Below are 17,819 nucleotides of genomic sequence, written 5' to 3' on the forward strand. Positions count from 1 at the left end.
GCGATCGATTACGCAATCAATTTCTTGGAAATTCAATTCCCCCTCGAGTCCCAGATCAATAACATTGTTCCCGTTAGAATTCAATGCGCATGTGTAACCTTCGCCACGGAGCTATTACACATAGAAACATCAAATAAATCGACCTTGGAAAAAGAGGTCATTGACCCCATTACGCAATCTTTCTCCCTAGGGAGGCTATGCCCTTATTTGGTGTACTGATAGGAGATACGTTCTTTTGATAACCGAATTTTGTACTGTCACGATCAATAGGGTCATCTCTACTAGCGTGAGAGGGGGCTAGTCACCCTTAAATCACTTTCGACTATTAAAAAGGGCACTGGCCCTCTGAATTTCCAATCGAATGAACCTTTTTTCAAGCTTCTACGACAAAGCTTTCAATAAAGACCTTATATGATCCCAAGGCATAACTTGCAACCCTTACCCTGAGGGCTGTGGGGGAGGTCCATCCTTAAAGACCTATTTTCCAGAACTTTCAAATAAGTTGAACAAAATGGCTATATCAAAATTTAGATTGGATGTGTTCGGGGGAAAGGTGGGCGTGAGAGGGGGGTGAGTTGCCCTCCAATCACTTTCGACTGTTAAAAAGGGTATTAGCCCTTTGAATTTCCAATCAAACGAGCCTTTTTTGAAGTTTCTAACAACGCTTTCTATAGAAACCTTATATGCCCCAGGACATAACTTACAACCGTTGACCTGAGGGCTGTGAGGGGGTTGTCATACTCAAAAACATAATTTCCGGACCTTTCAACTACGTTGAACAAAATGGCTGTCTCAAAATTTTGATTGGATGTGTTTGGGGAAATGGTGGGTGTGAGAGGGGTGTTACTTATACTCCAATCACTTTTGACTATTAAAAACGGCACAAGCCCTTCTAATATCCAATGGAATGAGCCCTTTTTGAAGTTTCTATAACATCAGTATCTATATCCTAATATGCCCCCAGGGCATAACTTACAACCCTTGCCCCGAGGCCTTTGAAGGGGGTTATCATTCTCAAAGACCTAGTTTCTAAAAATTTTAAATACGTTGAACAAAATGGCTATCTAAAAATTTTGATTCGACGTGTTTGGGGAAAAGGTGGGCGTGAGAGGGGGGCTAGTTGCCCTTAAATCACTTCCGACCATTATAAAGGGCACTAGCCCTTTGAATTTCCAGTCGAATGAGCCCTTTTTCAAGCTTCTACGACAAAGCTTTCAATAAAAACCTTATATGACCCCAGGGAATAACTTACAACCCTTACCCTGAGGGGTGTGGGGGGATTGTCAACCTCAATGATATAATTTCCGGACCTTTTAACTACTTTGAATAAAATGGCTATGTCAAAATTTTGATTGGATGTGTTTGGATAAATAGTGCGCATGTGAGTTGCGAGTTGCCTACCAATCACTTTCAACTATTAAAAAGGGCACTAGCCATTTCAATTTCCAATCAAATGAGCCCTTTTTGAAGTTTCTACGACCAAGATTTCTGTAAAAAAAAGCCTTATATGCCTCCAGGGCATAACTTACAACCCTTGCTCTGAGGACTGTGGGGGGGGGGGGTCCATCCTCAAAGACCTATTTTCCTGAACATTCAACTACGTTGAACAAAATGCCTATGTCAAAATTTAGATTGGATGTGTTAGGGGGGAAAGCTGGGCGTGAGAGGGGGGTTAGTTGCCCTCCAATCACTTTCGACTATTAAAAAGGGTACTAGCCCTTTGAATTTCCAACCGAACGAGCCTTTTTTGAAGTTTCTAATACAACGCTTTCTATCAAAGCCTTATTTGCCCCCAGGGCATAACTCACAACCTTTCCCCTGAGGGCTCTGGGGGAGTGTCCTCCTCAAAAACATAATTTCTATGTGGAAATTAACTACGCTGAACAAAATGGCTATCTAAAAATTTTGATTGGATGTGTTTGGGGAAATGGTGGGCGTGGAAGGGGTGTTAGTTGCCTTCCAATCACTTTTGACTATTAAAAAGGGCACAAGCCAATTTCCAATTGAATGAGCCCTTTTTGAAGTTTCTACGACAACTCCTTCGATACGAAGTGCCCTGGTCTAGGACCAAGAAACCAAAAAAAAGTAATACATTGTGCTAACATCGTTCTTTACTTAGGCAGCGCTATTGCGAAGCCTATGATTTGCTGAAGAGGTCTTGAAACATATATTTATTTTTGTAATAAAGGATTTTTGGCATTTTTAAACTTTTATCGTTTAGCATTTTGATAGTATCCTAACTAGGTTCCTCAGACAGGGGGGAGGGATGAAGCAGGGGCTAGAGCTTCAAAGGGGCTCAGTGCAAAATTTATTTGATGTAACGGTTTTTTCAGTTTATTTTTTATATAATCTACAATAAAGAAATTATTATGGATTTATCCCCACTAAATAGAATATTTAATAATAGTGCAGGTTGCGTTCAGGTAGATGCCTGAAACTCCCGCCTTATAAACGCTCCTAGCCAGGTTGCAATTCGCCACAAATTCGTTAACGTGAATCTTGTACCAAGAAATATGACCCCTTCCCTCCAAATAAATTCCTACATGCATACCTGAACCAGCAAGTAAGACTTGTGCGGTAACTGAAAATTTACAAGTAACTACACAATGCTGAACTTACGTGGTTAGTGGTCGTAGGTCTGTGTAATGTTATGCGAGCCTGTAACCTGTCACTTTTATTTATATTTGGATTGCTACAAAAACATTTCAATTGGTAGAATGTGGATAGGCTACGAAAAATTTCTCCGTGCGTCCGGGTTTATCTCTCGCTTACCCTGGTTGTATTAACATGATCTTAGTTGACTTATGAGATCTTTTGTTCTTTTTTTGGGGGGGGGGGTAGTTTGATTGAGTTTGAAAAGAAAGCAAATAATTTTAAAAGCATGTGGGTCTATCTATTATCCGAGCAAAAAATACTAAATTAGGGGCAAGGGCTCAGCTTAGGTTTTTAGTTTGGAGGGGGGATATAAAGAATGCCAACAAGATCGTTCAGTGCGCTGACAAATGCTGACACATAAGCTAAATAAAACAAAATCATAAGCTAAATTCCAAGGTGTTGACGCTGCGCACTGACACCTTCAACTTTTTTTTGGGGGGGGAAGTTCTCCTTAGCTGTACCCCTGCTTAAGGAGGTGCCATATCAGGTGAACTCACATTGTGATCTGTCCCGTTTATCTGAATTACTACAACGCTGATGCTGTTTTTAATTGTATTTTGGACGGATGGGGTTGTGGACGGGTAGGTCTGATAGTCTGATACAAGGGGAAGCTTTCCTCTTTTCTCGAAAGGTTTGGTTGTTGGTTAATCCTCTTCAAGTATCAACATTGTTTTATAGTTACGCTCTCCAAAATCAAAACGCTGTGAGTCAATTTATATATATGGCAATCTTTGCGGCAATATTTTCTGATTGTCCCCCCTGTTCTCTAGAGAGATTGTGCCTAAACCGTGGCGTTTATCCCCACGCTTGTTTTGTTTTTTACTGCTTACTTGCTGTCTAGCTTGTACTAAAATTCCTGGTTCAAAGGTCAAGTAACTAAAACGAAATGACTCCAAAATGTAAAACATATATTTCTCATTTAAAACATTTTTCTAAAGCAAAAGGAAATCTGTTTAACGAAAACACTAAATAAAAACGTGATATTGGCGATGGTTATTTAAACTTTACATTATTAATCGATTCCCGATACTTCGAAATTTTCTTTGGTTTCTCAGTTTTATGTTTCTGATTTACACCTATTACTGTCGAGAAGATTTCATCTCCATGCTCCGATAGAGCTTATGCAAGACTCAAAAGTGTTAGAGCCGTGTCACATTGACTCTTTCCATCAGGTAAACTGGTGAGGATACTTAGTCTTCCGCTGGAGCAGCTAGAGATAGCAGATGCTGTATTAGTGTTCAGAGAATAATCTCATAGAAGTTGGATAGCAAGTAAGTCTGCGGGTTGCGGTTTGTCTTGGCATATAAGGCAGCAACTTAGTTCTCACTTTATGGGTCGCTGAACGCTAGTGATTTATCCGGTTTTTATTTTGTACTACAAAGATTTATGTCGCTTATCGTATATGAATAAATGATTTGAGTTTATGCATCACTTCCTCGTTGGAAATGTAAAACAGACCAATTTAAGGAGTTGGATGGGCAATTGGAAAAAAGATAATGTTACACATTTCGACTAGAATGAAGCAACACGCTAATTTAAATTTTGTGAAGTATCAACGTCAGAAAGGATAACAGAAAGGATACAAATAGAATAAACATATGTAAGTATGTACAAATAATAGCAGAAAGTAGAGCATGACATAAAAACAGTAGAACAAACTGCTAGAATTCCCTCCATGTGTGCTTATTCCCTGTACCCTAGCTTCTAAATCTTACAGGAAATACAAATGTTCTCCAAGTTGGTATTCTTTCGGAGTCGAATTGTTGCGAACTACAGTACCGGGTCAGAAGCCTGAATCAAATTTAATGCCGGTAGCTGGGCAATTTTTCATATGCTGGTTTTATGCATGAATATTGTAAAGAATGCAATAAAAAATGCTTGGGAACCATTTTTAGAGTAATCAGATCCCTCACGTATAAAGGTGAGGGGACGGCCCCATTTCTCATGATTTACTGTGACTACCGAGTTTACGTTAGGGACGCCTCTGGTGATGTATATCCGTATGATACTCGGGGTAGTTGCACTTTTTAGGTTTTTTTCTCAAGCGTTACATTGCACATACACCTTCTTTATCCGTTGTTTATTAGGCCTTAAAGTATTGGGTTATGCTAAAACAAAGCGCTTTGAATATTTTGATCAAAGCTTCAAAATGTATTGTAATAAGGCTATGGAATGCATATAGGAGTCTTGTAATAATACCAAAAATCTGAACCCATAAATTGAATTAAATTTGTAATTTGACTGGAGCTTCTCAAAAAATATAAGGTCGATAAATTTATAAGTCCTTAAATAAGTCCTTCAATTCCTTAAAATATAAGGACTCAATAAACTTACGTAAGTATTTTGTTAACTCCAAGATCACATAACTTGTTGCTTTTTCGTTTCTTTTTTTATTTTATTCTTAAACTTGCCTCCTCTTCCTTTGCAACCGTTTTCATCCATACTTTTCTCCGTTCGTTAATTGTTCATATATTCAGGTTGATTTAATTTAAGCTTGAAGCTTGTTTATTTAAGCCCAAGAATAGTACCGCATCATCGCGTCATAAGCTACATATTTGATGTTTCTTGCTGATTTTGTACATGCTTTTGTACCAAAAAGTATTCAAGTGGACTCATTGGCCATTATTGTCAGGGCCCGAACCCGTGTCGATTTCTTTTAGGAGACTGGGGTAAAATTTCAAATGATTATATGAAAATTAAGGAACTATAGAATACTATTAAAAATATCAATATTTCTGGGACGCGAGGACCCGAATTCCCCCCTCTCTTGCGCATGGTTGGATAGGAGGGAGCATGTGCATGGCTGGGGTGTACCACTATTTGCCTTTTCTTGTTAACATTCATGTTTCTCCCGCCTGCACGGCGAAATATTTTTAATATTTCATGCCTATTGCTGCACAGACATTGAAAATTTGTAATAAACCTACTTCATTACTCTTGTCATTTTTGATCCCTGTCACTCTAATAATTCGAGGCATTAAGCTCCCTGAAATATGGTTTCGAAACGGGCATTTCATTTGGAAATACGCTCCTGGAATGCGGAATGATGTTTTTTAAGATATTTTTAGTTCCAAAAGCAAATCATCTGTCAAAGGTATATACATTAACGCCAATCAATCATTGATGTTTCGTCATGTCGTCGTGTAAGCGTTATTTTCATGAACTCAGTTGGTTCCAAACAAAAATTACATAACTATTGTGGTTGTAAAACAAAAATGACCGGCTATATCTTAAACAAGAAAAAATAATAAAAGTTTTAATAAGATTATATTTTTGGAATCCTAAAAGGCCGAATATTTTTAGACGTATCGCAGGCTTGAAAAAAAAGAGTGACATAACAATATCCCGAGACTAGGGGTGCAAACTAATCCAACTAAGGCTTCCATATCGCTTTATTTTTCTGATGTTGAATTTTGACAGTGACGTCGGAGTAGAATATGATATTCTTATTTTCAAAATAAAGTCTGAGTTTGAATGGTTTCACGAGAAATTCTGATTGCTGAATAATTTTTATTACGAGTACTGTCTTACCATTTACATTTTTAGGGGGGGGGGTGTAGAATCTCTGCAACAAGACTTTTGAAAATGTCTCATTATATTTCCATTTTTCCAGCAATAGTATCATCAGTAGAGAATCAAATTTAAGGAAAATTGGTGTATTTTGGGATCTTGTTTAAGAAACGTAATTCTTTCCTTTTTTAGTTCTCTTCGGGACATACCATTTTAAGACAATTAAAGCGTTAAATCGACAGCAAAGAAGTCAAACCGAAGGGTTACCCTCGCAACACTTTTGTTAGCGAAACCATCCAGAGGTTGTCGCATCACTTATGCAACCCAGGAAGTAAAACTGGTTATAGGGAAATATTTAAACTAATCCAAGCAATTCAGTTTCGCGAATGCAGTTTATCTCTCTTGGAAAAGCTCTGCGGCATAGCTTTTACATTCCAGTTGCTTCTAATTATACAAGGGAGTTGCAATTTTTGTAGTGTTTGATCCTCTTTTAGGACAAAGAGCTATAGAAAATAATGAATTCTTTTACAAAGATCCATTCATATTCACAATATTGAAACGCGTCTTTGTGCCTTGTCTTCACAATCTGAAGAAGCAAACATGATTTAAATCGATTACTTCTACTTCGTCTTAACCATGAATGCTCTTTTTTTTATTAATAAATGAGTCAGAACAAATGTTATTTGTCATGTAACAGATCAAAGGTAAACAACTGAGAGGGGACGAGAAGGGTGGGAAGCCATAAAGAATTATCTGTATTTGCCATCGCAAATCTCTTTTTTGATCGATGAAAAGGGCTTGCTTGAATTTATTAGAGAATTATAATTGTATGGTAAAAGTTGTCGATATCGTAGCTGGTGAAAGACTTTTGTGAACCTTATAAATTAGTCTTTATTTTTTTGCAGGCTACTTATCGAATTTTCTGCTCCTAAGAGAACATTCTGTTTTCGAGGGGTCTGCTCTGTGTTTTCAGTAATGCTCTTGAAAATTAGAAGTAGTAATTTTTGTTCGTTTCAAGTTTCACCTTTGCCCTTTACTACTGTTAGAAAAAAATTCGTTTCTTTGTATTTTTGTCCAAAAGGACAATATCCACTAACCTATCTACAAATAAGACCACTAATAAAACTACTGACCTCTACTAATAAGACTGATAAAGGAAATTTACTGATAAAGTCCTCCAATCGACTCATACATGAATTGATGTAAAAAAAAAAAAAATTCAAAGAAGCGTAAAGAACCGTATCAAAACCTAAGCGAGCAGAAACAAAGTAATACTATATTCAAGCTTAAAACGACCAGGCATTATTATTATTAAATAAATAGAACCCAAAAGGAGCGAAAATTGAAACGAACAATCACATGAAACATAAAGATAAGATATACTGCCATACATAAATTAATGAAACCTTAAACGAACAGAAATAAAACGAATAATCCAGTCAAACTTACAACGAACAGAAACCACAACAAGCAGTAGTTGAGCTATCGCCCCCTTAGGCCAGAGCGTCATTTGCGCTTTACTGAAAACAAAATACTTCAAACAGTTTCTCTCTTATAACGATAAAATTTTAAAATTGATAAGACTTCTAGGAATTTATATCACATTACTTTCATTTGTTCTTGAACAGTTCAGAAATATTTCATATAGGCCATTTAAATGACTTGGATACCACTGGTGTCTTTTGATTTACCTCTGTTCCATGCCTTAAGTCAAAATTTGAACGTCCAGCTGACCCTTCAACTTTCCCTGAAAGTTTCAAATTGATCCCCCAAGCCATTTCCGAGATATTGTAGATAATTTGAACAATTTGAGTGATGCTTCTTGGACCCTTCGACCTTTCTGAACAAAATAGCTGTCTCAAAACTTTGATCAGACATCATGGTGGTTTGGCCCACGTAGCCTCCGCAATTAGCAGAAAAGGTTTAGGAAGGAAGGCATGCTGGTAGGTTAGAGGGTAAGTTCTATGGTCAGAAAAAAAGGCATGGGAGGGCTGGTCAACTTCCGATCACTTTTGACGCTGACGAAGGATACTTGAACTTTCAATTCTAGTCAACTAAAATTTTTTAGTCAAATGAGTCCCTCCAAAGTTTCTACGTCCAGTCTATTCATAGGAAATACCCAGGGAAAAAGCTTCATAGTCCTTTTTTAGCACTTGTCCTGTTTTTTGGGGGAGCTAATCATTTTTGTATTTTTCTTCTGAATTGCGGCTTCATAGCTCCAGGGTATTAAGGATATTAGTTTTTAACTTATCGGGAAAAAAATTTCACCGTTTTCTTATCCCAAATCTTTTTCCTGGGGGGGGGGAGGGTTCGTGCCCTGGAGCCGTTTTACATTTTAGCTACCTCTTGATCCAAGGAGTTACGGCTGTAAGTTTCAAACTGATCAGGGGCAAAAAGTTTCTTGGCCCGTTTCTGATCCCCTGTCCACATGCACACAGAAAATTCGTAATCATTTTTGCCCAGATAACGAACCCTGAGCATTTCCAATAACTGGACACCTAAGATCACACACGCCTACTTTTTCCACTATAAAACCTGTTCATATCAATGTGGAATTTCAATACTCTACGTATCTTGCCCCGGTGGCTTTGGAAATGGGCGTCCGCAGGAGGGGTCTAAGGGGGCCAGGTCCCATTCTGGAAATCGGGGACTATACAGCAATTATGAGAAATTCAAAGGAAAGAGAGCAGAATAACCAGGAAAAACCAAGGAAAAAAGTGTGTTGGCCCATGGTTGGCTGCCTGGCAATAGGCTTTGACCCTTAATAGGGGGATATGAGTTCTAATTTGTGACTGAGTGCCCCTTTTCTAGTTTTCCACGAAAACTTTTTCTATATGATTTGGTTGGATTAAAAAAAAAAAAAAAAAAAATTCTACATAGTGATGAATGGTAAATAAGCAGCTACCCTTATCGATAACAAAAGCATAAGAACCTAAATATTGATTATATCAAACAGTTCGTGGTAAATAACTTTATGTAAGGAGCGATGTGGCTCAATAGTAACCGAAACTCTAAGAAACAGAGTCTTGGTATCAACAAATACATTAAAAGAATCAAATTTTGATGCTTATTTAGAATATAAAATTCACCAAGTTTAATGTTACCAATCAAAAGTTACGAGCCTGGGAAAATTTGCCCAATTTTTGAAAAAGAGGGGTAACATCCCCGAAACATCAAATTATGTTAATGAAAGTCACACCATCAGATTCAGCATATCAGTGAATCTTGCTGTGGAGGTTTCAAGCTCCTATATACAAAAATATGGCATTTTGCATTTTTTTTTTGCCAGAAGCAAGATCACGGATGCGTGTTTATTTATTTTTTATTTATTTTTTTTTTTTTTTTGCTTTCTCCAGGGGTGATCGTATCAAACCAGTTATCCTAGAAGATCGAAAGGGGACTTATTTGATCGAAAGTCAAAAGTTCTAGTTCCCTTTTTAAGTGACCAAAAATATCGAAGGGCAGCTAGCCATCCTCCCCCCGCCCCGTTTTTTCTCGAAGTCTTCCGATCAAAGTTTGGAAATAATAACTTTGTTCATATAATAACTGTATCTCTGAGGATGATTTGACCCCCCCATAGCCCCCGGGGGAAGGGGTAGAAGCTATGGACTTTTCACATTGTTTACATTTAATATCGGCTTATTGGAAGTATTAATTAAAAAAAACTTTTTCCACAAAATAAGTTTTTCAAAGAAAAGTAAAGAACTCTATTAAACAAAAAATGAGCAAAAATAAAATCAAATAACCTACCTAGCGTGAAACTACCACAAATGAGCATCGATAAATAAATGAAACCCAAAACGAACAGAAATTACAATAAATAACTGAGTCAAACTCAAAACGAACAGAAATTAACATAAGTTGGGCGCAAAACCCCTATGTCCTGGGCCGCACGCGCGCGACACTGGAAGAATCAGCGCGTCCTCCCTGTCCGAGAGGACCGGGTAACCGCTGAACCTCTTCCGTGGTTGGGATTGGGGACTGCAAGGATCCCCATGAACCAGGAATCCCTAGTAGGCACAAGTCATTAGCTTGCGTCAATTACGTCCCTGCCCTTTGTACACACCGCCCGTCGCTACTACCGATTGAATGATTTAGTGAGAACTTCGGACGACTCGCCAGGGCAATCTCCGGGCCCTAGACTTTATAACTTTAATAAATCAAATAATATTAACATTTTGATTACTAAATATCAGTATATGTATATTAAACTGACAATGCACATTCATTTGTATTTTTTCAGTAAAGTGCAAATTTTGTTCTGGCCTTGGGAAGGCATGGGGGTTTTGCCTAACTCAAAGATCTAAATCAAAGACCTAATTTAAAGAACTTAAAACTATGTTGAATAAAATGGCTATCTCAAAATTTTGATTGGATGTGTTTGGGGAAAAGGTGGGCGTGAGAGGGGGGTTAGTTGCCCTCCAGTCACTTTCGACTATTAAAAAGGACACTAGCCCTTTGAACTTCCAATCGAATGAGCTTTTTCTGAAGTTTCTACGACAACACCCTCTTTAAAAACATTATATGCCCCCAGGGCATAACTTAAAACCCTTGCCCTGAGGGCTGTGGGGGAGTGTCCTCCTCCAAAAGATATTTTTTATGTGGAAATCAACTACGCTGAACAAAGTGGCTATCTCAAAATTTTAATTGGATGTGTTTGGGGGAATGATGGGCGTGGGGGGGGCGGGTATAGTTGCCGTCCAATCACTTTCGACTATTAAAAAGGGCACTAGCCCTTTGAATTTCCAATCGAATGAGCCTTTTTTGAAGTTTCTACGACAACGCCTTCTATAAAAATCTTATATGCCCCCAGGGCATAACTTAAAATCCTTGCCCCCTGGTCTGTGGGGGCGTATCCTCCTTAAAAACATATTTTCTATCTGGAAATCAACTACGCTGAACAAAATGGCTATCTCAAAATTTTGATTGGATGTGTTTGGGGGAATGATGGACGTCGGGGGGGGGGGGGCTAGTTGCCTTCCAATTACTTTTGACTATTAAAAAGGGCACTAGCCCTTTGAATTTCCAATCGAATCAGCCTGTTTTGAAGTTTCTACGACAACGCCTTCTAAAAAAACTTATATGCCCCCAGGGCATAACTAAAAATTTTGATTGGATGTGTTTAGGGGAATGATGGGCTTGGGGGGGGGCTAGTTGCCCTCCAATCACTTTCGACTATTAAAAAGGGCACTTGAACTCTCAATTTCCAATTGAATGAGCCCCTTTTGAAGTTTCTACGACAACCCCTTCCATATGAAGTGCCCTGCTCTAAAGAAAAAAAATAATAAGTAGTACTTTGTGCCAGCATTGTTCTTATGTGCCTTCAGGGCTTAACTTAAAACCTTTGCCCTGAGGGTAGTGAGGAAATGTCCTCCTCAAAAAGATATTTCCTATAGGGAAATCAACTACGCTGAACAAAATTGCTATATCAAAAATTGGATTGGATGTGTTTGGGGAAATGATGGGCATGGTGGGGAAGGGGATAGCTAGTTGCCCTGCAATCACTTCCTACTATTAAAAAGGGCACTAGCCACTCCAATTTCCAACCGAATGAGCCCTTTTCGAAGTTACTACGATAACTCCTTCGATACGAAGTGCCCGGATATGGAGAAAAAAAAAACACATTTTGTGCCCATATCGTTCTTTACTTAGGCAGTACTAGCGCGCTGCCTATGATACAGATACTTTTCGGGAAGGGGATTTTCTATTAGGGGAGGGGGCGCAGAAGAATCTTTCCACGGTGGAATTTTTCGTGTGGGAAAGGAATTCCCGCCATTATTTAAAAAAAAAGATTCGAAATTTAAAAATATCAGCTGAAAGTAAGGAGTAACATTAAAACTTGAAACAAGCAGAACTTATTACATATATATAATGGGCCGCCTCTCCTCAATACCTTGCTCTTTACGCTAAAGTTTTTTTGTAGAAATTTTTAAAAAAGGTTATTATTCTAATTGAACGACTCTTGTGCCATGGGCATTCTTAAATAATTTGGAGAAAAAGCAAAATTTGTTTGCGTAAAGAGCGAGGCATTGAGGATGGGGCAACCCCCCTCATGTTCGTGATAATGTCTGTTTGTTTCAAATTTCAGTTGAAAAAAAAAATAAATGAAACTCAAAACTAAAAAATTCCAATAAGTAACCGAGTCAAACTCAAAACGAGAGGAAATTAGTATGAGTAGGGCTGGTAACCCCCATGCCTTCTCAATACCAGAACATAATTTACACTTTACTGAAACCAAAATACCTTTAAAATGTTTTCACTTTTCTTACGTTAATAAATAAAAATATATTCTAACTTTAAGGAATAAATATCAGCATTTTTCTATTAAACTGACAATCCACGGCCATTTGTTTTTTTTTTTTTCAGTATAGTGCAAGTTATGTTCTAGTCTTGAGAAGGCGCTGGGACTGTCAGCCCTACTCATGTTAATTTTTGCTCATTTTGAGTTTGACTCAGTTATTTATTATAATTGTTATTTTATTTCGTTTTGAGTTTCATTTATTTATTGATGGTGATTTGTATATAAGTAAAATGAAATGTCTCAAATTCTGAATTTTAAAGAAACTTGTGCTTTCTAAAAGCCAGAATATAATTTGTACTCTACTGAAAAATATTCAAATAAATTTACAGAAAAAAATGTGCATTGTCAGTTTAATATACATATGCTGATATTTATTCCTTAAAATCTTAATTAGTTTTTGATCTCTTAAAGTTATAAAAGTGAAAACATGTAAAAGAATTTTTTCACTGAAGTACAAATTATATTCTGGCTTTTAGAAAGCATAGAGGTTTGGGTTTCATTTATTTATTGATACTGATTTGCGGTAGTTGTATGCTTGGTAGATTATTTTATTCTTTTTTGGTCACTTTTGGTTTAATGGAGTTCATTACTTTTTTTTGAAAAATTTATTTCGCGCAAAAAGATTTTTTGATTAATTTCTTTTCGTTTTATAATGACATAGTCTTTTTCAGGTAGAAAATCTGAGCCTCTTCTGAAGTTAAACAACCAGCCCTTCAATAAAAACCTTAAATAGTCCCTGGGCATAACTTACAACCTTTGCCCCTAATCTGTGGGGTTTGTTTCAACCCCAAAAGCCTTGTTATATGATATTTAGACTATTTTGAACAGAATGGTTATCTCAAAATTTCTATTAGACGCATTTTGGGACAATACGACGTATGTGTAGGCGGAGGGGGTAGCTGCCCTCTGATCACTTTGTCTCTTAAAAAGAGCACTAGAGCGTCTTATTACCAACCCAATGAGCCCCCTTCAAAGTTTATATGACCATAATTTCCATAAAAACCCTATGTCCCTAGGGCATAACTTACAACCCTTGACCTGAGGGCTGGGGGGATTTGTTAAACTCAAACATATAATTTCCAGACCTTTCTGATATTGTAGAAATGATGGGCGTGGGGGGGGACGATTCTCCCTCCAATTACTCTTGACTATTAAAAAGGCCATTAGCCCTCTCAATTTCCATTGGAAAGAGCCCTTTTTGAAGTTTTTAAAACAACACCTTCTCTAAGACATTGTATCCCCCCAGGGCATAACTTACAACCTTAGCCCTGATGGCTGTGGCGGGTTGACATACTCAAAAACATAATTTCAGGACCCTTCAAACACGTTCAACAAAATGGTCATATCAAAATGTTGATCGGATGTGTTTGGGGAAATGATGTGCGTGGGAGGGGGGAGGATGTGTCCTCCGATAGCTTTTGACTATTAATAAAGGCACTATCCCTCTCAATTCCCAATTGAATGAGTCCTTTTTGAAGTTTCTACGACAATGCTGGAAAAGACCTAATTTCCAGAACTTTCAACTAGGTTGAACAAAATGTCTATCTCAAAATTTTAATTGGATCTGTTTGTTTTTCAAGTTTCTACGACAAAGCTTTGATAGAAAACTTATATGCCCCCCTGGGCATAACTTACAATCTTTGCCCTGAGGGCTCTGAGGGGGTTATAATCCTCAAAGACCTAATTTCCAGAACTTTCAACTACGTTGAACAAAATGACTATCTCAAAAAGATTTTTGGATGTGTCTGGATAAATGGTGGGCGTGAGAGGGGGGTTAATTGCCCTCCAATCACTTTCGACTATTAAAAAGCCAACTAGCCCTTTGGGTTTCCAATCGAATTAGCCCTTTTTGAAGTTTCTACGAAAACACTTTCTATAAAAACCTTATATGCCCCCAGGGCATAACTTAAAACCCTTGTACTGAGGGGTTTGGGGGGTTTGTCATCCTCAAAGACATAATTTCCAGAACTTTCAACTACTTTGAAAAAAACGCCTATCTGAAAATTTTGAGTGGATGTGTTTGGGTAAATGTTCAGCGTGAGAGGGGGATTAGTTGCCCTCTAAACACTTTTGACTATTAAAAAGGGCAATAGCCCTTTCAATTTCCAATCAAATGAGCTTTTTTTTAGTTTCCATGACACCGGTTTTCTATAAAAACCTTATGCCCCCAGGACATAACTTACACCCCTTGCCCTGAGGGCTGTGGAGGGGGGTTGTCATCCTAAAAAACCTAATTTCTAGAACTTTCAATTACGTTGAAGAAAATTGATATCCCCAGGGCCGAACTTACAACCCTTGCACTGAGGGCTGTGGGGGGAGTGTCATCCTCAAAGACATAATTTCCGTACTTTTCAACTACGTTGAACAAAATGGCTATCTCAAAATTTTTAATGGATGTGTTTGGGGAAATGGTGGGCGTGGGAGGGATGATTGTTTTCCTCTAGTCACGTTTCACTATTAAAAAAGGCACTAGTCTTTTGATGTTTAGAAGTATTCGAATTTTGTATTACAATGTTCTGTATAGGAACCTCATACACCCATAAAGCATAACTTACAATCCTTGCACTGAGGGGTGTGGGGGGGGGTCTCATCCTCAAAGACCTAATTTCCAAAACTTTCGTCTACGTTGAACAAAATTGCTAACTCAAGATTTTGATTGGATGTGTTTGGGGAAATGGTGGGCGTGAGTGGGGGTTAGTTGACCTCCAATCACTCTCGACTATTAAAAAGCCAACTAGCCCTTTGAATTTCCAATCGAATGAGCCCTTTTTGAAGTTTCTACGAAAACACTTTCTATAAAAACCTTATATGTCCCCAGGGCATAACTTAGGCTACAACCCTTGCCATGAGGGCTCTGAGGGGGCTGTCATCCTCAAAGACCAAATGTCTGGAACTTTTGACTATTTTGAACAAAATTGATATCTCAAAATGTGGATTACATTTGTTTGGGGAAATGGTGGGCGTGATAGGGGGGCTAGTTGCCCACCAATAACTTTCAACTATTGAAAAGGGCACTAGCCCTTTCAATTTCCAATCGCGTGAGCCCTTTTTGAAGTTTTTACGACAATACTGTGTATAAAAACCCTATATGCCCCCAGGGCATAACTTACAACCCTTTCTCTGAGGGCTCTGGGGGGAGTGTCATCTTCAAAGACATAATTTCTGGACTGTTCAACTTCGTTGAACAAAATGTCTAATATCTCAAAATTTTGATTGGATGTCTTTGGAGAAATGGTGGGCGTGAGAGTGGGGTTAGTTGTCTTCCAATCACTTTCGACTATTAAAAAGGCCACTATTGATTTCAATTTCCAAACGAACGAGTCCTTTCTGTGAGCTTCTGCGACAACGCTTTCTATAAAAACCTTATATGACCCCCGAGCATAACTTACAACCCCGGCCCTGGTGGCTGGGGAAGGGGGGGGGGGTTGTACTCCTTAAAGACCTAATTTCCAGAAGTAACAACTACGTTGATCGAAATGCCTATCTAAAAATGTTGATTGGATATGTTTGGGGAAACGTTGGGCATGAGAAGGGGGTTAGTTGCCCTCCACTTATTTTCAACTATTGAAAAGGGCACTAGCTCTTTCAATTTCCAATCGAGTGAGCCCTTTTTGAAGTTTTTATGACAACAATTTCTATAAAAACCTTATATGCCCCAGGGCATAACTTACAACCCTTGCTCTGAGGGCTCTTGGGGGAGTGTCATCTTCAAAGACATAATTTCTGGACTGTTCAACTTCGTTGAACAAAATGTCTAATATCTAAAAATTTTGATTGGATGTCTTTGGGGAAATGGTGGGCGTGAGAGGGGGGTTAGTTGTCTTCCAATCACTTTCGACTATTAAAAAGGCCACTATTGATTTCAATTTCCAAACGAACGAGTCCTTTCTGTGAGCTTCTGCGACAACGCTTTCTATAAAAACCTTATATGACCCCAGGGCATAACTTACAACCCCTGCCCTGGTGGCGGGGGAAGGGGGGGGGGGTTGTACTCCTTAAAGACCTAATTTCCAGAAGTAACAACTACGTTGATCGAAATGCCTATCTAAAAATGTTGATTGGATATGTTTGGGGAAATGTTGGGCATGAGAAGGGGGTTAGGTGCCCTCTAATTTATTTCGACTATTAAAAAGGGCACTAGCCCTTTGAATTTCCAATCGAATGAGCCGTTTTTCAAGTTTCTACAACAAGGCTTTCAATAAAAACCTTATATGCCCCCAGGGCATATTATATAATCCTTGCCCTGAGGGCTCTGAGGGGGTTATCATCCTCAAAGACCTAATTTCCAGAACCTTCAACTACGCTGAACAAAATGACGTTGACAAGATCTCAAAAAAAAAATTTGGATGTGTTTGGGTAAACAGAGGGCGTGAGAGGGGGGTTATTTGCCCTCCAAACATTTTCGACTATTAAAAAGGGCACTAGCCATTCCAATTTCTAACCGAATAAGCCATTTTCAAAGTTTCTACGACAACTCCTTCGATACGAAGTGCCCTGGTCTGGAAAAAAAAATAATACATTGTGCGAACATCGTTCTTTACTTACGCAGCGCTATTGCGCTGCCTATGATATCTATTCATCGATAACAGCATATGTTTCCTTTACCCTTAACATGTCTAGTCTTTGTGTAATTTCTGGTCGTTTTGGGTTTGATTCATTCATTCATAATAAATTCTGTTTGTTTTAAGCTTGAATTATTATATGACTTAATTTATAAGCTTGGTTTAGGTTTTAATATCGCTCTTTAATTTTTTTGGATTTTTTTTATTTTTAATTGATTTCCTACTAGGGTTGGTTTTAGCATAATAAATTTTCCGTTAAATAGAATTCGATCTAACCATTAATCCTTAATCCATCACTGATATCTTTTATTTTTCGTAAAAAATTACCAGAACATCATCACGCTGGCGTAGGCACCAGTCACATTTTCAAGAGGGTAACGTTTAAGAAAAAGACCCTTTTTTGTCAAAAACATGTATCTTAGAGTTCTGTAAAAATAAATATATTTGATTTTCATATGGATTTCGAACTCCCAGAAAAGATGAGGGCACATAACCCCACAAGAGGTCCCTTGTCTGCTGAGTCCGGTACCCCTAAAAATACTTAGATGGGTGGTCTATTTTTCTTACACTTTTACCTATTTTTGTTATTTTTTAACATTAAAAAGCTGCGATTTTTTGTAGATGACGCCAAGATTGCACCAACAGAGGATTCTGTACCAAAGAAAACCTGAACTTGAAGTTTAAACATTTTTCTGACATTGACTCCAGTTCGCACCAAATTCTAAGAGTAATCCTAACTTCCAGCTGATGCAAAACCCTTAATGTAGTTTGGTAATATCTTTCTATAGCCC

General features: G+C 38.1%; 1 protein-coding gene across 1 annotated transcript in view; it reads left to right on the plus strand.

Annotated features, from left to right (window-relative positions):
• Positions 1–4,015: 4,015 nt before the first annotated feature.
• Positions 4,016–17,819, plus strand: part of LOC148955456 (leucine-rich repeat-containing protein 3B-like) — a 108,303-nt gene continuing 94,499 nt past the window's right edge. The window contains exon 1 of the mRNA XM_089107373.1: positions 4,016–4,255. The gene's annotated coding sequence lies outside the window, so the exon portion shown is untranslated. The remainder of the gene's footprint in view (positions 4,256–17,819) is intronic.

This window comes from Artemia sp. Qi Xiang Cuo, chromosome 2 (genome assembly GCF_049724085.1).
Source record: "Artemia sp. Qi Xiang Cuo chromosome 2, ASM4972408v1, whole genome shotgun sequence".
NCBI lineage: Eukaryota > Metazoa > Arthropoda > Branchiopoda > Anostraca > Artemiidae > Artemia > Artemia sp. Qi Xiang Cuo.